The sequence below is a fragment of the Rhynchophorus ferrugineus genome, unplaced genomic scaffold (assembly GCF_030347505.1).
Source record: "Rhynchophorus ferrugineus isolate W39M unplaced genomic scaffold, kcgeb_rfMv2 rfM2, whole genome shotgun sequence".
Classification (NCBI taxonomy): domain Eukaryota; kingdom Metazoa; phylum Arthropoda; class Insecta; order Coleoptera; family Curculionidae; genus Rhynchophorus; species Rhynchophorus ferrugineus.
The window spans coordinates 81,193,975-81,219,708 of NW_027472581.1; the positions used below are offsets into that span (position 1 = coordinate 81,193,975).

Consider the following 25,734-nt stretch of genomic DNA (forward strand, 5'->3'; position numbering starts at 1 on the left):
ATAAACCTTTAAAATTATATTTAATAAAATATTTTTAATTTAACTATTTTTATTTCTTCTTAAAAATATCGATATTTTTTTTAGTCCGATATATCGATATTTTTTAAAATATCGATATATCGAAAGATCGAAATTTTTTTCGGTGGCCAACACCCCTAGTTTGAAGCCCACGTTAAATTGTAGATCCAGTCAAGATAAACCCTCACCAATTAAAAGGCGATTTCAAAATATTAAAAAAAAATTATTATATAAACAAAAAGCGTAACAACGCACACATAAATATATTCGCCTTTAATCTTATTTCGCTTTCCAGCTGTGCAAAGTTAAATTCGAACCTAATTCATCGTCTTCTCCGATACGTCTTGGTTATCGCCGCTGGACGAGATTAATGTCAAAAGGTAACATCAGTTGGGGTCCTCCTTTCGGTTTTGGATCGGAATAAACCAGAAAATCCGACCTCTGACCGTCGGATTCCGACGGGACTTTTTGTTTAGAACGTGCACCATTTTCAATTTTGATTGTTCTCGCGTAGCGAAGGTATCGATGACCTAGGTTCGGGTCCGTTTGATACGTTTGCTTAAATAAAGTCGTCAGTGTTGAATCTAGTTAATATGGCCACAATACGAATGGTAACAAAGCACGTATGTATTATGTCACTACATTTTTTAAAATTAATTACATCATATATTAGATGTGCTTTGTACAATATTAATTAACCAATTACTTTATTAATGCTTTAGGGTAAATGATGCGGCTCGGTGAATGGGGGTAAAACGAAATGAAACAGTGGTGTTTACATTATGTGACCGTTATTTATTGGTTATATAAAAATGTGAAAAATACAACTGATAAAACGGATAGCAGCGGTGTTACCTGGAGACGAGGCTTGGGCACTCGATGGTGGCACGTCTAAACCAAACGAGGGTTGAGCACTGAATGAATCGCAATACCCTTCAATAACATCCCAGATAAACGTCTCGGGGTTGCCGCCAGCTATTCGTTATCGGGTTCTAGTTGGCGCTGCTGGCACCCCGCCCGTGTTCAACATCTGGGATTATATTTCTGGGTATATTGTAGAACGTTATTCCACGATATAAAATTCGACATGCCTCAAGGTCGCTACAATGCTGTTCTGTTGTACTTGCATTAATGCACAAGCAAGGCGAGTAAGGGATTAATACATCAGTAAGTATTTCCCAAATTAAAATAAAACTAAACTACTTAAGCTAAAGTTAAGAATATGCTTAGACACTAAACAAGTTGGTGTGGTTTGGTTCGCCTTAATTTTTTCATTTTCTGCTTTTTGTCCAGTAGCTGTATTGCTTCCACGTTGCTGCGATTTAGTAAATTTATTTCATGTTTTAAGGCGAAACCTTGGATCACTTCGTATATCCATTTGATTTCGAGGTAATTGTGCAGCTCTTCGTTGGTTACGTAGCGATAAACATTGGTAATTAATCGTAGAACATTGTTTAGGGTGCATTCGATTACTAGTTGGTTTGAGTGCAACCTCACATTAGCACACCATAGGTTCAAATTGGCTTTATGATTGATTGATAAACCAATCTCTTTGATTTTAGGTCAAATTGAGAGTATTCTTCGTGATAATTTTGTCGTTGGGATATCAGCAGTATAGAGCAGATACAGGAGTGATCCCAAGATACTACCTTGTGGAATTTCAGCCGAAGTAGGTTTAAGTGTTGAGAATGCCCCTTCATGAGAGACTATCAATTTTCCTTCGCAAAGATATGATTCCAGGTCAAAAGCTTATGAAGTCCTGAAATATTACCGGGTAAGTATTTCTGGTATTTTAGCGTCATGCGTGTTTTTAGCAACCGCTGTTACTCTGTGTAGATGGTCGATTGTTTAGTGGGGATTTCTAAAGTCGTACTGGAAATGTTCTGTTTTTATAACTATGACTGTTTCTCTTCTGTCTCCTTGATGATCGCCATATCCATAACACTGAGTCTTCTATCAGGTCTAAATTGTTTTTCTTTTCACTTGGTATCTTTCCTACTATGGCCTGATTTCACCAGAGATTAGAGAGATATGTGTTATTCGCTTTCACTCGAAAATATCCTATAACCCATTTTCTATAATCTGCCTAAAAAGTTATTAGTCTAAAACAAAGGTAGATGATTGACATAAACAAAATTGTACTAAAATTAAAAAATAAATAAACAAATAACTGCAGCATCGGAATTTAAGTAATACGACTTCTTGGATTTTTCTTTCATTAATCTCCTATTACGTCAACAATCTGCCCGTGGGCAATAAGTATTATTATATGATTTCCTTTATATAATATAACTATCATGACATGTAGAAGATCACTTCAGTAAGTGATCTACTGTACAACTTATAATATAAATCTTATTCTAGATACTGTTCTAACTCTATTAACTAACTCTAACTTATTTTAAAATCTATCCTAACTTATTTTAAAAACTATTCTAGCTTATTCTAGAGATTGTTAAATCTCACTCTATGTATCTATTAATCAGTTCGTATGGTAGTTTGCGTTTGAGCGTACTCACTTTACTGTCATCGCGCACATTTAACTGTTTGGCGAGTGCATTGGGATGCACTAATAGTCTTTCAGAAGAACACTCCGAATCACACTCATTATGGGTTTTATGGGGATATAGCGCAAAATTTTTGTAACACAAAAGTCTGAGGTATCGGGAATTTTATTTTTATATGACGGCCTTCTTGGAAATTGAGAGAAAATATGACGTCTGCACTTTATTAAAACTAAAGCCTAAGGAGAGTGAACATAGAGCTACAGGATATTTTATCGCACCCTGTATTTCCTTGGGTTCAAGTAACATGAAACTATGCTCCATTTTATCTGCTTGTTGTTGAGGCACTCGGGGACGTCGGCGTCTCACTCCACGGACCCTTCCAATTAGTTGTTAAAGGCGACTTAGCAAAGGCTTATCGGCTTTTTTCTAATAACTTGTCTAATTACGGAGTCCTTTGAGCGGGACGGAGATCTGTCTGTCGCCGGTCCAATTTCGTGGAAGTTCGTCACGACGGGCCGCCGAAGTATCTTATCTCGTTTAACATCGTAATCCGGGCATTAATGGTCGCCACGGCGGACAGACCTAAGCCTCCCATCTTCAAACTCTATTTACTATCGAGTGACGCACTCGGGAGTTTGAAATTTAACCCACAGAAAATAATAACCAGACTGGTACGGACTGTCGCCTGTCTATTCGATAAAACAGTGAACCCACGTCATCAAAATTTATGACCTCAAAACGTCGGAATGTTGCTGCATCAAATCTGGTTTCTACTTTATTTTGGATTTGATGTATAATAAAGTTATGACGTAAATAAATATTTTTATTTTTTTATTTTTTTATTACTCTTCGTGAGTCCACAATCTGCCCTATTGGCAATAAGTATTTCTTTTATACATTATTATTACACATTACATTAGTATTACACTTTATTTTGGAACCGTTGAATGATGGATATATTAGATTTGCTAGCGAGTTCAGTTCCAACCTTCGTAGGGTGAAGACGTATTTTCAATACGGTCCAAGCTATAAAAAGATACCGTTCTTTAAAAAAAACCCAGTATTTTATTACGGTTATTTAATTGAGTGTTAAAAACGCATAACAGATGCGGCTATCCGTCTCTCAGTAGACCTAAAGTGTAGTGAATACGTGTTTACGTGACCAGACAAAAGGACTGCATCTCATTTTTATTAGTGTTTAAAATTATTTCATCTTATTTTACAACAGTCCTTTTGAAATTCATTTATAGTATTTATAGTAAAAAACTAGTGCTAAAATAACGTAAGTGAAAAGTGAAGTGCGTGAAATAAACAATGTATTTATTTTATTTTTTTATCATCTGGAAGTAAATTAAATAAAATATTAAAATATTAAAAAATGGCAAACCATAGCGATTCAACCAAATCACCTGCACACTTTGATATAAGATTAGAACAAACAGCAATAACGCAAACTCCACCATCAGAATGGACTACAGTCATTAACAAAAAACGATTGAGAAGTCCAGAAGAAGAAATCGCGAGGAAACAAACAAGAATCAGTGACTATTGGTTGCAGAAACCGATAGAGACAAAAAACAGTTTTAGCAACCTGTCGGAAGAAATTGAAGAGAACATACAACCAAGCCCTGAAAAAGTTGTTCCCAAACCACCACCAATAACAGTCTATAAGGTAGGAATAATAAAAAATATCCATGACTTATTGAAAACCATTACTACGAACTACACAATTAAAACAGTGAGCTATGAAACAATTAAAATCCAAATGTTCGAAGCGGATCACTTTAAAGTTCTTATAAAAGAATTAGATGAAAGAAACACCCAATACCATACATTCAGGCCAAAATCCGAGAGAACATTTAAATTCGTATTAAAAGGATTACATCACGGGACGGACTTTAACACCATCAAGGTAGCACTAGCTGAAAAAGGCCACGAGGTCGTAAATATTCACAATATACGACATCACATGACAAAAAAACCTCTGCCTATGTTTTATATAGACATAAAACCTAATGGAAATAATAAGGCGGTGTATGAAATCACCAAATTGGAAAATAATATTATTAAATGCGAACCACCACATATAAAAAGAATTATACCACAATGCACAAGGTGTCAAGCGCACGGGCACACAAAGACTTACTGTCGCAAATCATATAGATGCGTAAAATGTGCAGGAGAACATAAGACAGGAGATTGTACTCGTAAAGTTCGCGATGAAAAAGTGAAATGTGTTAACTGTAACGGAAATCATCCAGCGAACTACAAGGGTTGCGCAGTTCACAAGCAACTACAGCAGAAACTCTATCCTGCCTTAAGGGAAAAAAGGCATCAACAAAAACAATCCACTACTACCAATCTACCACTACCCACCAGAACAAGTCAACCAGACATAACTTATGCCCAGATAGTTGAAAATGGTTCAGCACAAAAACGAGAGACAATATCTCAACCTACTGAAACTAGCAACATCTCAAAATTAGAAAATATGATGGCCAAACTAATGGATCAAATGAGTACGATGCTTGGTCTACTCACAACCGTCGTAAGCAAACTTGCCTAATGCCTGAAACCAATAGCTACAAAATCGCCGTCTGGAATGCCAATGGGCTCCAACAACACGCCAGGGAACTAAAAATGTTCGTAAATGAACAAAATATTGACATTATGATGGTTTCCGAAACACACTTTACGGACAAGAATTATCTGAAAGTTCCTAAATATAAGATTTATCATACAAATCACCCTGATGATAAAGCACATGGAGGTACAGCCATAATAATTCGAGATGATATAAAGCATTTCGAAAATGAAAAATTCCGCAAAGACTACCTGCAAGCCACCAGTATAACCATAGAGGAAGCCCATGGACCATTAACAATTTCTGCGATTTATTGCCCACCCAAACATAACAACAAGGCAGAACAATTTCAAGAATTCTTCAGTACGCTAGGTAATAGATTTATAGCAGGAGGAGATTATAATGCAAAACATTTAATGTGGGGTTCAAGAATAATAACCTCAAAAGGTAGAGAACTGCTCAAAGCCATAAGGAAAGATAACTTACAACATATCTCTACTGGTGAACCAACATATTGACCTTCAGACAGAAATAAAAAACCAGATACAATAGATTTCTGTATTACAAAAAATATTGATCCAAAAAAGTGTCAGGCAGAATCATGTTTCGACCTGTCTTCTGATCATTCACCAATAATAGTAACAATATCTTCAAAAATTACCATCAAAGATAAACCCCCTTCTCTGTGCAATAATAGAACTAACTGGCCCTCATTTAGAGAAAACTTAGACCAAAATATCTCTCTAAACTTACCGTTACAAACTGAAATGGATATAGAAATAGCAGCAATAAATCTTACAAAAAATATACAGGAGGCAGCATATTCCGCGACTCCCAACAGTGAAACATTTCCAAGAAAAAATACACATATATCATGTACAATACAGAAAAAGATAGCAGAAAAAAGAAAGTTACGACGAAATTGGCAACAGCAAAGGACTGAAGAGAATAAAAGAAAATTTAATAGGGCCATAAAAGAGCTGAGAGATCTAATTCAAATTGAACAAAACCAAGGCATTCAAGAATACCTAGAAAACTTGACATCAACTGAGGCTACAGACTATTCGTTGTGGAAAGCAACAAAAAAGCTTAGGAGATCCCAGCAGCATAACCCACCTATTAAAACAAGCGAAAATAATTGGGCGAGAAGCAATAAAGAGAAGGCCGACATTTTCTCAAAACACTTAAAAAATGTTTTTAAACCTTTCCAGTCTCAGCTACATAAAGATGACGAAAATAAAATTACTAGCTTTCTAGATTCGCCATTTCAAATGGATTTACCGCACGAGAAATTAACGGTCAAAAAAGTTAAACATACAATAATGAGAGAGATTAATATTAAAAAAGCTCCTGGTTATGACTTAATTACTGGCAAAATTTTAAAAGAACTATCAGAAAAGGCTATAAAACTATTAACATATATATTTAATGCTATGCTACGAATTAATTATTTCCCTAGTATCTGGAAAGTAGCTAAAATATTAATGATACTTAAACCAGGAAAAATACCAGAAGATGTGACCTCCTACCGACCTATAAGTTTATTACCAATAATCTCGAAAGTTTTCGAGAAATTATACATAAAAAAACTAAACTATATAATAGAAAAAAGAAAAATTATTCCAGAACATCAGTTTGGCTTTCGCAATAAGCATGGGACTATAGAACAAGTGCATAGACTTGTAAACCAAATAAACGCTGACCTAAATGCCAAAAGATATTGTTCGGCTGCTTTCCTAGACATATCTCAGGCTTTTGACAAAGTATGGCATACGGGCTTGCAGGTTAAACTAAAGAAACTTCTTCCTCATCCGGACTATCAGCTATTAAAATCGTATCTCACTGACAGACATTTTATTGTAAATCAAGGCGATGAACATACCGAATTAAATCCCATATATTCAGGAGTTCCGCAAGGTAGTGTACTGGGTCCAGTACTGTATCTTCTGTATACGGCTGATCTGCCCACCACAAAAATAACTACTGTGGCAACATATGCAGACGATACAGCAATCTTAGCATCCCATGAAGATCCAGTCACAGCATCAATAAACCTACAAACCCACCTGGATCAAATACAATTATGGTTGAAGACATGGCGCATTAAAGCCAATGAATCAAAATCCACGCATATAACGTTTACCCTGCGTAGAAGAACATGTCCACCAGTAAATATCAATCATCGTCAACTCCCCCAAGCAGAGCATGTTAAATATCTTGGTATGCATTTAGATCGACGCCTAACCTGGAAGAAGCACATACTCTCTAAACGGAAACAACTAGGACTAAAATTATATCAAATGTATTGGCTCATTGGGCGCAAATCCAAGTTATCATTAGATAACAAGGTATTGCTGTATGAGTCTATACTCAAGCCCATTTGGACATATGGAATTCAACTATGGGGTACCGCTAGCAAATCTAATATATCCATCATTCAACGGTTCCAAAATAAGGTGTTGCGTGCCATTGTTGATGCTCCGTACTATATTTCAAATAAAGTAATACAACGCGATATTCCTCTAGAACCTATAACGAGTGTAATCCAACGTGTTTGTGTGAAGTACTTCGAAAGAGTGTCAGTGCATCCCAATGTACTCGCTAATCAGCTAAATATGCGACGTGATAGTGAAGTGCGTAGACTAAAACGTTTAACACCACCTGATCTGATTACTGGACATATGTAGAGTTTAGAATAAGCATTAGAATAAGTCTAATTAATTAAGATAATATTTTATACAGAAGATTGCTTATTGAAGTGATTTTCTACATGCCATGTATATATAATATAAACAGAAGAAATACTTATTGCCAATAGGGCAGATTGTGGACTCACGAAGAGTAATAAAAAAAAAAAAAAAAAAAAGATTTGCTAGCGGTACCCCATAGTTGGGCTTGAGTATAGACTCATACAGCAATACCTTGTTATATAATGATAACTTGGATTTGCGGCCAATGAGCCAATACATTTGATATAATTTTAGTTCCAGTTGTTTCCGTTTAGAGAGTATGTGCTTCTTCCAGATTAGGCGTCGATCTAAGTGCATACCAAGATATTTAGTTGACGATGATTGATATTCACTGGTGGACATGTTCTTCTACGCAGTGTAAACATTATATGCGTAGATTTTGTTTCATTTGTATCATCTAGGATATTGGAAGTTTTAAAATGTTTCCCCCATATTTACGCAGTGGCTAGAAAAGAGTTCGTGGGTATTAGAAATCTTGTCAAGTTTGTTAAATGAAACTTTTTATTAAATTAATTTTTTTTATTACTCTTCATGATTCCACAACCTGCCCTATTGGCAATAAGTATTTCTTCTCTCTATATTATATATACATGGCATGTAGAAAATCACTTCATTAAGCGATCTTCTGTATAAAATATTATCTTAATTAATTAGTCTTATTCTAAAGCTTATTCTAAAGTCCAGATGTGTCCAGTAATTAGATCAGGTAGTGATAAACGTTTTAGTCTACGCACTTCAATATCACGTCGCATATTTAGCTGATTAGTGAGTACATTGGGATGCACTGATACTCTTTCGAAGTACTTCACACAAACACGTTGAATTACACTCGTTATAGGTTCTAGAGGAATATCGCGTTCTATCACTTTATTTGAAATATAGTACGGAGCATAAACAATGGCACGCAACACCTTATTTTGGAACCGTTGAATAATGGATATATTAGATTTGCTAACTGTACCCCATAGTTGGATTCCATATGACCAAATGGGCTTGAGTATAGACTCATACAGCAATACCTTGTTGTCTAATGACATCTTAAATTTGCGCCCGATGAGCCAATACATTTCATATAATTTGAGTCCAAGTTATTTCCCTTTAGAGAGTATGTGCTTCTTCCAGGTTAGGCGTCGATCTACGTGTATGCCAAGATATTTAACATGCTCTGCTTGGGGGAGTTGACGATGATTGATATTCACCGGTGAACATGTTCTTCTACGCAGGGTAAACGTTACATGCGTGGATTTTGTTTCATTGGCTTTAATGCGCCATGTCTTCAACCATAATTGTATTTGCTGCAGGTGGGTTTGTAGGTTTATTGATGCTGTGACTGGATCTTCATGGGAGGCTAAGATTGCTGAATCGTCTGCAGATGTTGCCACAGTAGTTATTTTTGTGGTGGGCAGATCAGCCGTATACAGAAGATACAGTACTGGACCCAGTATACTACCTTGCGGAACTCCTGAATATATGGGATTTAATTCGTTTGTTAATATATATTGAAACAAAAATTATATATAGTCTAACCAAAGTTTTTTGCACAGTATTTTCCTTATATTTTTGTTCTAGTTAAAAGCTGTAGATAACAGTGCTGTCTGATAAATTCGAACATGTAACCGAACGAGACTGCAAAAGTCGTCCAGTTGTCAAACGTATGCAAAATTGTTCAAAATAATAGTGATAAGAGGTTATAAACAGGCAAACGTTATTCTAATGCTTTGCTTCTTTTGATACATTTCAAATGGCTGCTTAGTATTACTCTGGTTAAAAATTCCGAAGCCAGACAGAACAGATTGCGCCTCTAACCAGTCACTTTGAACAGGAATAAGATAATGGAGACCTCTTACCAGTAAAATTCGTTACAGGTAACCATTTTTACTGTTAAATATTAATTTGCTGCGAATTTTATTGAAAATATTTTTAGCGTGTTACAGATGCATTGAATATTAGTATTGAGACGGTCACTGAAATATCTCAAAAACTGAAAAATATGAATTCACCGAAAAAAAAACGTACTTATACTTATAATCGAGATCAACTTAATGTTAGCTCTAACAAAGATTAAACATATGAAATGTATAAAAGCAGTGAGTAATTTTTCAACACAAACATGGTTTAATACGATTACTTCAAAGGAAGCTGTTCTGAAAATTATCGAAAAGTTCAAATGGAACTTTCGGATATTATTTTGAAAAGAAAATTTTTAAAAGCATATAATAAAATAAAGGAAAACGTATTATTTCAATGCATGTATTTAGATGAGACATGGATATTTCAGAAGATGACCAATATACCCAATGGTCAGTTATGGCAAGATGATAATAAAAATAGTATTAAGACAACAGAAGTTAATGGAAAAAGGTAATAAAAATTGATTAGGTTTCATTAATGAAAAGATTTTTAAAAGTTCATTGCAGATATATTGTTCTTTATGCCGGAAACCGAAATAGTTAATAACCCCTTCGGTTTGGATGAACTCGATCGGTCACATTGAAGAAGAAATTGACAAATGATGGAATTCTGATCAAATGTTGGTGTTAATTGGAAATTAACAGCTTAGTTATTCACTTTAATGACATTTTCTGATTATGGGATTATCAGACAGGGTGATGAGAGTGGAAATAACAAAAGGTGAGATATAATTAATATACGATAACTGTAGGAAATCTTATTATAGGGTGTGAAAGTTTTATATGCACAAATATATGTGTATTTGTTCAGAGTATACATAAACATTTTGTTAAAATGTGCGAGGAGAGAAAGAATACTAACTGTTTGGCTGAATTCTCCCTATTAGGGAGAATGCAGTGATTTAAACTAGTTTCATCAAGAAAGATGTGTGCAGGTATTAACATAACAAACTAAGGAAAAATACAGTGACATCAAAATAACTTTACAAGGAAAAACATATTCCTTGGATATATAAATGTTAGTTAGGCGGATTAGAATCCAGGGGTTACCACTACATAAAAAAGGCATCTGGAACTCTAACTTATATGTGCTACGGAAAGATAGTACTGTAAATGTAATAAAATACAACCCTTACCTTCAAACTAATATAACTGTATAATTGGTTATAGTTTTAAGTCCTTTGATAATATATGTATTAGATGTACTGTAATGTTAAAATAAATTATGTTTTATAACAGTAGTTTTTAATTTAATAATATAATTTTTTATTTATAACAGTTTAATTAGTTTGTTTATATTATAACTAGAACTCAGGGTAGATGCGGCAACATTGCCACGTTTTGACGTCATCAATTCAGATGACGTGAGTTCACTGCTATTTTGAATTGACAATAATTTAAAAACGATTTTTATAAAAAACAGTAATAGTAATATCGAATCGCTAGACTTAGTTATAACAATGTTAGCAAGTTGAAGACGAAAATAGATTCAATTATAAACAGAGATAGACCGTAAACAGATAATTCCGAATCAGTATGAGAGAATGTTAATTCCTCATCTCTTCTGGATTCGAATCGAATTCGACGATTCAACCGCCGCCGTTAAAAGTAATGTTTTTTGGGTTCGTGAAATTCCTACTCGAAGGTCGTCGTCGGTCGCAAAATTTTACGACATTGGTCCCCGCTATATTTTATTCCCGATATTTTATTGGGCTTAATGTTATCTTGACCCACAAGCGACTATTTTTGGCAATTTAGCGACGTTCAATTCCGGCGCCCCGTCACAATCGTTCGATTTATTGAGGGAATGAACATTCCTGGCGCGGCCTCCACATCGCACAATTATCAGGCGTCATTTATTTATTGTCCGAAAAGAAGAAAAAGAAAATATCATTAAGCGTGGTTTCAATTCATCAAAATCGTATCGTTTTATTCATTTCATGAGTGAGATAATGTCGCTGTTCAGCTTCATTTGATTCAATGATCATCATCCATATATAATCGTAGCCATTTTATCATCCAATTCCATACTATTAATTTCTCAGTATTTTTAGTGGTTTTCAACTTCAGAGTGTTTATGGTAAATTTCACAAAAGTATAATAATGAAGTTAAGATGAAGAAGACCAATTAATTTTCTTTATTTGATTTTGGAATTAAGTTTTATTAAGATTAAGGAAAAAAAAACAGGAGTATAAATTGAATAGAATACTAGAGAATATTTTAATTACCTATTAAATTAAATATGCTTAGTACAAACTAAATTTATAACATTAATTTGTTACTATTGTTGTGTTATACTTGGTTCAACACTCAAGTAAGACGAGTGCGGGATAAATACGTCAGTATGTATTTACCAAATTAAAATTAATTTAGGCTACTTGAATTAAATCAAATGATAAACAAATAGATACGAAACCGCAGAAAGCTGCGGCCAACGAGCTAACTATCGTCGACATGATGAAATTGCTCAAATAATTCCAGACTGAAATGAGACAGAAATTCAGTCAGTTAGCAGACAGGGTGGAAAAATTAGAGAAATCCGGATTGGGGAATACTACCCAAAACAAGCTAAAGAAAAACAAAAATGAGTAATTCGTTTTTAAGTATTATAACTTGGAACGCAAACGGACTAAATCAAGTCCGGGAACTAGAATTATTCTTAAAAACAAATAACATAGATATCGCTCTCATATCGGAAACACATTTTTCTAAAAAAACTACATTAAAATACGGGGTTATGATCCTTACTGGACACTACACCCCAGTGAACGGGCTCGAGGCGGAACAGCATTAATAATTAAACCAAATATACAACATTTCGAACAAGAAGAGATTAAAAAAGAAGAAATACAAGCTACGATAATTAGTAAAGATAAAATTCGAAAAAAAAGATCAGGTAAAATATAAAAACGAATTTTTTTTATAAGAAATTATAGTATATGTTATAGCAAATGAATATGATGGCAGAAAATTTATACCAGAAAACCGTATGAAAATAAGATCAAGATATGATAACCATCTTGTAATTTCTGACAAGTGAGTTTTGTTTTACAACATTACGTGTTACTATTGCAATTATACATGGTAAATCTACTTTATAATAACATACATATACATATTAAAATCACTTTTAATTTCTTTAATTTCAGGCTGTGAATTAAATTTAAAGGATTTGATTAAAGTTATAAGCATAATTTATTAATATATTATTTACATATTATAATTAATTCATTACATCTCCTAGTTTAACAGAACAGAATAAACACACAGTATGGTTTCTTCAAAAAGAGGTTATTATCGACTAATTATACTACTGGACCTAATTTAAGTCTTTTAAAATTTAAAATATGTTGTTAAATTTATAAGCATAATTTATAAATATATTTTTTCCAAATTATAATTCATTCATCACACTTCTTGGTTTAACAGAACAGATAAACACACCGTCTTGTTTTTTGAATAACTGGTTATTATGGACTATACTACCGGACCTAATTTAAGACTGTGAATTAAATTTAAAGGATTTGATTAAATTTACAAGCATAATTTATTAATACATGATTCCCATATTATAATTCATTCATCACACTTCCTGGTTTAACAGAACAGATAAACATAGCGTCTTGTTTTTTGAATAACTGGTTATTATGGACTATACTACTGGACCTAATTTAAGACTGTGAATTAAATTTAAAGGATTTGATTAAATTTACAAGCATAATTTATTAATACATGATTCCCATATTGTAATTCATTCATCACACTTCCTGGTTTAACAGAACAGATAAACATACCGTCTTGTTTTTTGAATAACTGGTTATTATGGACTATACTACTGGACCTAATTTAAGACTGTGAATTAAATTTAAAGGATTTGATTAAATTTACAAGCATAATTTATTAATACATGATTCCCATATTGTAATTCATTCATCACACTTCCTGGTTTAACAGAACAGATAAACATACCGTCTTGTTTTTTGAATAACTGGTTATTATGGACTATACTACTGGACCTAATTTAAGACTGTGAATTAAATTTAAAGGATTTGATTAAATTTACAAGCATAATTTATTAATACATGATTCCCATATTGTAATTCATTCATCACACTTCCTGGTTTAACAGAACAGATAAACATACCGTCTTGTTTTTTGAATAACTGGTTATTATGGACTATACTACTGGACCTAATTTAAGACTGTGAATTAAATTTAAAGGATTTGATTAAATTTACAAGCATAATTTATTAATACATGATTCCCATATTGTAATTCATTCATCACACTTCCTGGTTTAACAGAACAGATAAACATACCGTCTTGTTTTTTGAATAACTGGTTATTATGGACTATACTACTGGACCTAATTTAAGACTGTGAATTAAATTTAAAGGATTTGATTAAATTTACAAGCATAATTTATTAATACATGATTCCCATATTGTAATTCATTCATCACACTTCCTGTTTTAACAGAACAGATAAACATACCGTCTTGTTTTTTGAATAACTGGTTATTATGGACTATACTACTGGACCTAATTTAAGACTGTGAATTAAATTTAAAGGATTTGATTAAATTTACAAGCATAATTTATTAATACATGATTCCCATATTGTAATTCATTCATCACACTTCCTGGTTTAACAGAACAGATAAACATACCGTCTTGTTTTTTGAATAACTGGTTATTATGGACTATACTACTGGACCTAATTTAAGACTGTGAATTAAATTTAAAGGATTTGATTAAATTTACAAGCATAATTTATTAATACATGATTCCCATATTGTAATTCATTCATCACACTTCCTGGTTTAACAGAACAGATAAACATACCGTCTTGTTTTTTGAATAACTGGTTATTATGGACTATACTACTGGACCTAATTTAAGACTGTGAATTAAATTTAAAGGATTTGATTAAATTTACAAGCATAATTTATTAATACATGATTCCCATATTGTAATTCATTCACCACACTTCCTGGTTTAACAGAACAGATAAACATACCGTCTTGTTTTTTGAATAACTGGTTATTATGGACTATACTACTGGACCTAATTTAAGACTGTGAATTAAATTTAAAGGATTTGATTAAATTTACAAGCATAATTTATTAATACATGATTCCCATATTGTAATTCATTCATCACACTTCCTGGTTTAACAGAACAGATAAACATACCGTCTTGTTTTTTGAATAACTGGTTATTATGGACTATACTACTGGACCTAATTTAAGACTGTGAATTAAATTTAAAGGATTTGATTAAATTTACAAGCATAATTTATTAATACATGATTCCCATATTGTAATTCATTCATCACACTTCCTGGTTTAACAGAACAGATAAACATACCGTCTTGTTTTTTGAATAACTGGTTATTATGGACTATACTACTGGACCTAATTTAAGACTGTGAATTAAATTTAAAGGATTTGATTAAATTTACAAGCATAATTTATTAATACATGATTCCCATATTGTAATTCATTCATCACACTTCCTGGTTTAACAGAACAGATAAACATACCGTCTTGTTTTTTGAATAACTGGTTATTATGGACTATACTACTGGACCTAATTTAAGACTGTGAATTAAATTTAAAGGATTTGATTAAATTTACAAGCATAATTTATTAATACATGATTCCCATATTGTAATTCATTCATCACACTTCCTGTTTTAACAGAACAGATAAACATACCGTCTTGTTTTTTGAATAACTGGTTATTATGGACTATACTACTGGACCTAATTTAAGACTGTGAATTAAATTTAAAGGATTTGATTAAATTTACAAGCATAATTTATTAATACATGATTCCCATATTGTAATTCATTCATCACACTTCCTGGTTTAACAGAACAGATAAACATACCGTCTTGTTTTTTGAATAACTGGTTATTATGAACTATACTACTGGACCTAATTTAAGACTGTGAATTAAATTTAAAGGATTTGATTAAATTTACAAGCATAATTTATTAATACATGATTCCCATATTGTAATTCATTCATCACACTTCCTGGTTTAACAGAACAGATAAACATACCGTCTTGTTTTTTGAATAACTGGTTATTATGGACTATACTACTGGACCTAATTTAAGACTGTGAATTAAATTTAAAGGATTTGATTAAATTTACAAGCATAATTTATTAATACATTATTCCCATATTATAATTCATTCATCACACTTCCTGGTTTAACAGAACAGATAAACACACCGTCTTGTTTTTTGAGTAACTGGTTACTATGGACTATATTACTGGACCTAATTTAAGACTGTGAATTAAATTTAAAGGATTTGATTAAATTTACAAGCATAATTTATTAATACATGATTCCCATATTATAATCCATTCATCATACTTCCTGGTTTAACAGAACAGATAAACACACCGTCTTGTTTTTTGAATAACTGGTTATTATAGACTATACTACTGGACCTAATTTAAGACTGTGAATTAAATTTAAAGGATTTGATTAAATTTACAAGCATAATTTATTAATACATGATTCCCATATTGTAATTCATTCATCACACTTCCTGGTTTAACAGAACAGATAAACATACCGTCTTGTTTTTTGAATAACTGGTTATTATGGACTATACTACTGGACCTAATTTAAGACTGTGAATTAAATTTAAAGGATTTGATTAAATTTACAAGCATAATTTATTAATACATGATTCCCATATTATAATCCATTCATCATACTTCCTGGTTTAACAGAACAGATAAACACACCGTCTTGTTTTTTGAATAACTGGTTTTTATGGACTATACTACTGGACCTAATTTAAGACTGTGAATTAAATTTAAAGGATTTGATTAAATTTACCTATCACAGCCATGTGAAATGACCACCCGTTTTAAGATTGGCTAAATGGTGAACGTGTGGAATAATCGGTTTTCTAATACATAAAAACCCTCAGTTTCGCTTTGTATCACAGTTAAAAAAATTGCTTCTTCATTTTTTGAATAAAATGGGGTTTTAAAGTAAATTAATAGTTTTTTTGTTTCCAATCTATTCCCATTTTATAAGTTATATCGAGAGCAAAAGTTAGAGGAGAAATGTGGACAATTGTATTTAAGTTCCGTGGAACTGACACGAAATCAAGTTTTATAACACAGCCGAGTGTGGGAAAATTGACGTGTTCATTTCGTCTCCTCATCAAAATTCACGTCGAGTCAAGTATCGATTAAATGCAACCGCACGCGAGAGGCTTAACAAGGCATCGTGGAAGAAAATTGGCCGGTATAGATTGATGTAGGGAAGTTGGCTTTATGTGTACTCGGCAGTGGGAAGGGGTAGTTCTCTCACACAGGGGAATCTGACTGTAGAAATATGTTATTCTCAGATTTATTATAGAGAGATTGGGAATCATGCTTGTGCCTTTGTTCATATGTTGGTGTAGTAGGAATTTATTTTCGTAGTTCGACGATAGAGAGAGTTGCGGTTATTTGAAAGTTGCACATTGGCGAGTTTTTATTGTTATCTATCGGTTAAATTTATTCAGAGGTTCAACTGGTTACAAGCAATCCGTATTCAATTTTAAATTTGTTAACTTTGTGTTAGGTTTAACATGATATATATATATATATATATATATATATATATATATATATATATATATATATATATATATATATATATATTGGTTTATTTTGACTCTTACCAAAATTTTAATGTATAGTCTTTTGAAAGTTTTTTTAGTAATTAATCATGGATATTTGTGACGTCGAAACATTGCAATGTTGCCGCATCAACTCTTAGTTTTAGTTCAGTTTGGCTTTGACATACAATAAAATTTTAATCTACATAAAATAATTGAACAATAATGTTATCAAATATACTTAATTTTAACATTATAGTACATCTAATACATATATTGTCGATACTAACCCACCAAGAAGTCGAATGGAACTTCCAGACATTGTTTTTAATAGAATACAATTTTTAAAATTATATAATAAAACCAAGAAAGGCTTATTATTTCAATGGTTACCTATGGTAAGATGAAAATAAAAATAGTGTTAAGACAACAAAAGCTGATTTTTTACAATTCACTTTAGATTCATTATGACAAATGATGGAATTGTTAACAAATGTTAGATAGATTGGAAATTAAGAGCTTAGTTATTCATTTGAATGAAACATTCTGCATATGATATGATTCAATGTTGCTAATTTCTAAGACAGGGTGATGGGAGTGGAAACAAGTAAAGGTAATATATAATTAATATACGATAACTGTAGGAAATATTAGTGTATTGTGTGCACAGATATCTGTGTAATTGTTCATAATATACTTAAGCGTTTGGTTAGAATGTATGAAGAAGGAAAGGTTTTGCAGATATCGCAAATTTCTTAGGGAAAATGTAGTGATTAAATCTAGATTTATCAAGAAATATGTATACAGATAGTAACAGATCACACGTAACTAAGGAAAGGTAGTGATATTATTTTAAGGGAAGTTAATTACTTTAAGGGAAACATTGTACCGAAGGAAATAAGAACTAAGCATATAAGGTAAATATGCTCTCTAATGAAACATATTACTTGCATATATAATTGTCAATTAGGTGGGTTAAACCTCCAGGGGATACTACTACATAAAAAACGCGCCTGGAACTCTAACTCATAGGTGTTATGGAGGAAAAATTAATGTAAATATAATAAAACACAACCCTAATCTACAAGCTATTACAACTGTATAATTAATTGTAGTTTTAAGTCCTTTGATAATATATACATTAGATGTACTGTAATGTTAAACTAAATGGTGTTTTATTATAGCGTTTTAATTTAATAATATATTTTTTAATTTGAACACTTGTCTAAACCAAAATGAACTGAATGAACAGAGTTGATGCGGCAACGTTGCAATGTTTTGAGGTCATCATTTCAGATGACGTGAGGTTATTGTTTTATTGGACGGACTATATTAGAAATTATTTCTGATAACTTCCCAACATATATTCTACCCACTTCCTTTATTTTTGTTATTTTATTTTTCTTGTTACTTCAAATTTAATTCCATAACTTATTTTTGAATATTCTACTAGATGTTACAATAATAGGCACCAATAATACAGTTTTATTGTGTATACTAATAGTAACTGTTCGTATATAAAAATGAATTTTGTTTTAAGTTACAGTAGAGAAATTATTTCTTGTACCATTTGATAAACGAAACAATGACAAAAACGGATATTAAAAGGTCATTAATTAATCTATATCATTAATAATTTCGCTCTATTAATTCGATATTTAAAAAATCAACGATTGATGGCGTCTGTTTGTTTTCCCAATATCCGACCAACAAAAGAATAAATAACAGCACAGCTGTTCACCCTCCAGCATTTAAAGTTGATTAACGACTTGTTGATGGACAATTCGTCGCCAAGATTTGAATGAGTTTATGTTAGTAAAAAAGGGTCAACGAAAACAACGAAAAATCTGCGTGGTTATTTATTTTTTTCATATACTGAAAATTATTGAAACTTTATATAATTTATTAACGAGCCTGATTCTAATATAATTAGTTTAAATAACTCATACATCTAATAGTGGAAATATATCAATTAGCTTTTATAATTAACTTATTCGTTTTTTTCGTCTTTCTTGCAATACTTTTCTATTTTTTCTTTAATTCTATATAACATTTATCGCTTGTTGTAACAGATTTTTTTTAAATAATTACATGTTACATTTGATATGCTTACTACAATATTAATTTACAAATTAATTAATTACTACTGTTCTGTTGTATTTGCATTAATACACAAAAGGCGTGTACGGAATTAATACATCAGTATGTATTTCCGAAATTAAATTAAACTGATCTACTTAAACTAGGGTTAAGAGTACACTTATATATTGTAGTTTATTCAAAGTTTTTTTAGTAATGCGTAATGGATATTAGTGACATATAAACAATACAATGTTGCCGCATCAACTCTGAGTTTTAATTCAGTTTGGCTTTAACATACAAAAAAAATTATAATCTAAATAAAATAATTGAACAAAAATGTTACCAAATATAATTTATTTTAACATTATACTATATCTAAAAACTACAGTTAATTATACAACCACAATAGTTTATAGGTAAGAGTTAAAATCTCTGATCACCATTGCTTTGAAGAATTTTGCATACGTCTGACAGCTGGTCGCCATCCGGTTGTCAGATGCATGCCGCAAAATATTAGTTATAATTATTACAAGTTATAAACCGGCAAACATTATTTTAGCCCTTTTTTTTGATAAATTGTAAGTCGGTCCGTAATATATCATATTAATTTGTTTGAAAATTCCGAAAACAATAAATATTCAGGGTCACAAATTGATTGCGGCTTTAATAGATTATTTTGAAAAGGAACGAGATAACGAAAGCCCCCTTTTGCCGGTAAATTCCGTTAGAGAGGTAATTATTGATGATATTAAATAATATAAGTCCCTACAATTTTATTGAAAATGTTCTTTAGCGGGTTGCTGTCGTGCTAAATATTACTGCGGGTACTGTGAATAACATCGCTTACAAAATGAAGAATAGTACGTTAGACTCTCCCGAGAAAACCAGTCTGCGGGTGGCGAATCTTGACCATCTTGATATTGGCTCTATTCAAGACCAAATATACGAAATGTATAAGAACAGTAAGTACACAAACTAACATAATTTATTAAAATTCTTTTAGAGAAAATTGTCTGTCTGGAAAGTATACATAAAAGAATTAGGAACATGCAGCTTATTGAGGGATGTTAGACATCCTTTCATACACTCTTACAGGGCATAAGGCTTAAAATAAATAATAAAGATAACCCTTGGAGAGGTATAATGAAACTTCCAGACATTACCTTAAAAAGAATTCAATTAAAGGCATAAAATAATATAAGAGACTTGAATATTTCAAAATAGTTCATTGTGGCAGTTTTGGTAAGACAATACAGAGGAAGTAATTGATAAATGGTGGAATGGTGAACATGTTTTAGACAGATTAGAAATCTTGGAACACCTCGTATATCCTTTGGATTTCAAGGGTATTGTGCAGCTCTTCGTTGGTTACGTAGCGATAAGCATTTGTAATTAATCATAGAACTTTGTTTTAAGTATGTTGGATTACTAGTCGGTTTACTAGTTATGTCTTATAAACCAATCTCTAAGATTTTAGGTCAGGTTGAGAGTATCTTCCAAGTATCTAACCTGTTGTCTAACATGATGTTTCCAGTTTAACCTACCATCAAGATATATTTCGAGGTACTTAACTGATTCTGCTTGAGGAATCAGGCACCCGTCAAGTGATATAATTAGGTTTTTGTTATTTCATCGCAACGCAAAATTAGCATGGGCAGATTGAGAGCGATTACGCTGTATTTTCCAGTCTCAAGTCCATTTGTAGGTCTTGTTGATCTTTCGCCATGATAGTTGTGTCGTCGGCAAACGTTCCAAGTAGTGTTCCTGTTTCTTTTGTTGTTGGGATATCAGCAGCATAGATCAGATACAGGAGTGGTCCCAAGACACTACCCTGCGGAACTCTAGCCGACATAGGTTCAAGTATTGAGAATACTCCTTCATGTGAGAATGTGAATTTTCCTTCGAAAATATATGATTCCAGCAGTAGACAGTAATTCCGCTGTAACCATACCCGTAACCACAACCTAATGTAACGTAACCCCATAACTATAAAAGCTAGAGTAGTATTTCTTTTCTTCGAATATCTTTTCAACAACCACTGTTACTCTGTGTACTTGATCGATAGTCCAGCGGTGATTTTGTTTTTATATCGATATATTTTGCCAAATAATTTTGATGGACGCCACCTGACAGCCATAATATCGTCGTCAGACCTGAAAAAACATCTGGTAGCTACACAAGTGGCTATTGTTATTGTTAGAGAAAATGTACAAGATAGATATAGATTATAGGAAGTTCACCGAGATTATATAGTTTTGCTACTTATTTTTTATCTTGAAAATTTATTATAAAGAATTGTTTTATTATAAGAAATATTTTTTATAAAGAATTTAATAGATTATTTTATTATTTTTTAAATCAATTAAACGATCATTAAGCAATGTTGCAACTATAAAAAGAGGTTTAATGCTTCATTTTTGTTATTTTATCAGCCTTAATAAAATTGCTTAAGACTTGTACGAAAACCAATTTTTTTATTATTATTGCCTCTTAACAATATAATTAAGTATAATTAAGTAAATAATTAAGTATTAGTTTGTTTTTGTTAATTGTATGCTTTGTGAATTTTATCATTAGAAGAGTCTGATTCACTATAAATCTATCAATTGTCGGCTTGGTTATCGCAGTGGTTGTAAGTAAAAAACCAGCTAACTAGACTAGTTTATTCTTCGTCGTGGGAGAACTATATTTGTTTCTTGTTTCTAATTCACTTCTGACGATTTCAGCTAGACTTGTCAATTAATGAAACACTTGACACCACATAACTTATTTGCACTAATTACGATATAAGTGAACCAGGCGAACTTTAATATTAATATATTAATTTTCCTATCTAGACTTCTTGACCCTGCCCTCGAGGAAGAGGATTAGAGCACCTTGGTTCGACAAATTTAAGGTGGCATGTATGTTACGCCTGCATCGAAAGTATACTGCATTTGTCAGTCAGCCTCTCTTCTAGCTAATGATCAATTACAAAGTTCTCTCCATATCTGAAGAAAGCCAGGGGCCAGATAGCGGTCACAAAATATGACAAATGCTGACCGACAATATGCCGGAGAGATCAAAATACCGTCATAAAGCTCTAGAAATTGCAGATATTACAAAAGCGGATTCTGAGAAATAACTATTGGAATTTTACTAACATAATTTTTAACTCATTTAACTTTCCGACATCCTTAACAGTGGTAAGGGGATAGGATAATCTTCGTACTGTTGCGAGATATTAGTAAATTTATGTATATATGCTCTTAATGTAAGAGTGGAATATTCTATCAAGAAAATGATTCCACTTACACCAGTATCCAGGTTTGGTTAACTTCCAAGTTCGTTACACGCCAGTCGGTAAGGTCAATGCAGCGAACCGTGATTTGGGATTCACTTTAACCGTCCGGTCAATGACTGGGCATCCGGGTATCCATTTCAAATCCGCAGGTAAAGTATATTAACTTCTCCTTAAAAAAATTGTATGGCCGTCTGGATCCCCAAAATTAAAATAATTTGACATCCATTTTTCGTCAAATTTTTTAACAATTAATTAATTAATAAAAGTTATTAACTATCAAACTTGATTAATACTACCACCTAAGATTAATGTATATGAACGACGGGTTTATACACACTTCACAGACTGCTTATTAAAGTATTTAGGTAATTTGACTTTTATATTGATAATAGACAATACAGTTTCTAATTTTTTTATTTAAACAATAATTAAACAATAATTCTTATTATAAACAATAACAAAGATAGTAAGTAAGAAATATATAACTCCATTTTATTTTATTTTATTAATATCGTTTTCCATTCTTTTACTATTTATTTATTTACATTATTTTATTTATTATGATACAGTGCCTTATAAAAATTGAAGTACATTAAATTATTTCGTACATCCTTCACATGTCGTGGTTGTAATACAGTGTTCGTCACAAATAGGGTTCTCACATACCGAACAAATTTTTCTAGTTTAACGTATCTAGACTTGGCAGTATGTTGGTGTTCCTATTAGGTCCACATCTCTCTCTAACAATATTACGCTTCCCAGCTTGATGTTCACTTGGTGATGTCGCAGCCCACTGAGTACCATCTTTTGCTGTCATTCCAGACGCCGTCCCTTCTACTTCACTTTCTTCATCCTCATCCTCTCCATCTTCACTTTCTTTATCTTCATCTTTCTGGTTTTTATCTTCATTATTGAGTGCAATTTCATCATCTATTATGAATAAAATATATAATTTATATAACATAGAATACATTATAACTATCAACGTACACAAGAGAAAATAGAAATATTAATTACGTGTATTATCACAATCCGAAGCTGCCGCCTGACTCGGGGAAAATATTCATCATCACTACTATCCAACACTCAGTATTCATCAGATTCTTTTGCTTCGAATGTTTTCTCCAAATTCTTATTACTCTGAACAACAATTTAAAATTTATTTATTACTATTTTTTTTAATATTGAAAACATAAAATAAATAACTTACTTGAAAACAAAACAATTAAATCTCTCCTTACCGTCTAAAATTCCATGAATCAGTCATTGTATTTAGATTAAATACAATTTTTTTTATTAATATATTATTATTATATTATATTTTAATATATTAATAATATTAATAATTAATATTAATGTTGTATATTTTCTTTTCACTTTCAGTGTATATTTTATAGTCTGTTCACTACGCTTGTAGAATTTCAACTGAATACGTTTTCTTCTTTTAGAACTACATGAGAAGTGGAAGGGAATATCACAGGTACCTAAATATCGATTGGCTTGGTATTCTGCCATTGTTATTTCTATGATGACTGTAAACTGTTTTCCTATAGCTATTTCATATGCCACATAGCCAGTTTACACAGAATTTTTTTTATTCAGTACACTAATGACTGCATATAGGTGGGTATTCAAGTACCCGGTCATTGAACGAATTGTGAAAGTTTGGTCATTGACCGGACGGTTATTAAAAAGTAGGTTCACTCCAGATAAACTCTAGTTGATAAAAAGGAGACTAAAATATACCAGAAAAACCTATCGAGTTTCATATTGAATTGAGAAGTTCATATCATGCTTTGCTCCGGTTATAAAAAGCACGAAAAAAAACTTTAAAATCGTTTTAAAAGAAGCCTTACGAACGGGAAAAAAACGCGACCTACGTGTTCAATATGTCACACCAAGAAAAGCCTCCTTTTTCCGTTAAAAATCGATCCCTCTCTGAGTCTTTTGTCACTGTCTTCCTCCGAATTCGGCAAATTCGGCCGTGGGGGAGGGCCCCCGTTAAAACCACCCCTAATAAATTATTAACCCTTTCTTCGTCTCCCATCGGAAGCTTTTTTAATATATCGCAGTGGGAGGCGTCGACTGCCGCGGGGACTTTTTGTAATCAAGTCGACACCCCTCTCCTCACCCCCCAGGAAGGCTTCGACGGTTGACGCGCTCCATGAATGGACCGAAAAGTCGAAAATATCCTTTACTGTGAAAGACGCGTGGGGTGGAGGAGACCGCGGCGGATAAAAATGAAACTGAGCATTAATCAAAACAAGAAGGAGAAGAAGATCGGGAAGATGGAAAAAGGTGTGGGTGGGGGTTGGAAGAGGGGGGGAGGGAGGCGACGTTGGGGGAGCGCGAAGTCGGTTTTTGTTCGAACGTTTTCGCGGTTTATCGGGGAGGCCTGATTGATAGCTTTTGAAAAAAATTACTGGGAGTGGGGTAGAGAGGGGGACTTTCGCAGGTTGGCCGGGGCCGATTTCCCCGCTCAATTGAATCTCGACTGTCGTCGTTGTTTTTGCTGGTTTTCTCCTCGATTGAACGTAAAAATTGATATCATTCAATATTATTTTGTATACAGTGCCATCATAGACCTAAATCGTAATTCTCAGGTTTTAAAGATTTGATTGAGTAAAATAAATTATGAATTATTGCTAGTACATGAATTTTAGACATACCAATCTCTTGGATATTTCTGCGTAAAACTGAATCATCCCCGAATATATCCGGTCTTGGTTACTGATTCGTCACAAGGATGGTTGGTCCTTATCGGATTTTGTAACGTTGCTTGTGGGATTGATTAATTCTATAAAATTCTTTCTGTTTCATATTGATGCTCGAGTATTGTTATTTTGTTTCGTATAACAGGTCATTTGAAAAGTTCCCGACCTGACACATAGATGGCGCTAATAGAAATAAATCCATACTTTTATTAGTTAGCCCTAACCCGCAAAAGATGCGTGTATAAAT

General features: G+C 32.5%; 2 long non-coding RNA genes across 2 annotated transcripts; both read left to right on the top strand.

Annotated features, from left to right (window-relative positions):
- The first annotated feature begins 520 nt into the window (after positions 1-520).
- On the top strand, positions 521-8,169 carry LOC143191451 (uncharacterized). Its single transcript, XR_013004508.1, has 5 exons — positions 521-641; positions 741-1,185; positions 1,581-1,649; positions 1,699-3,500; positions 7,986-8,169. It is a non-coding gene; the product is annotated as an uncharacterized LOC143191451 (long non-coding RNA).
- A 12,134-nt stretch (positions 8,170-20,303) lies between these two features.
- LOC143191881 (uncharacterized) lies at positions 20,304-20,669 on the top strand. Its single transcript, XR_013004655.1, has 2 exons — positions 20,304-20,452; positions 20,494-20,669. It is a non-coding gene; the product is annotated as an uncharacterized LOC143191881 (long non-coding RNA).
- Positions 20,670-25,734: the final 5,065 nt, after the last annotated feature.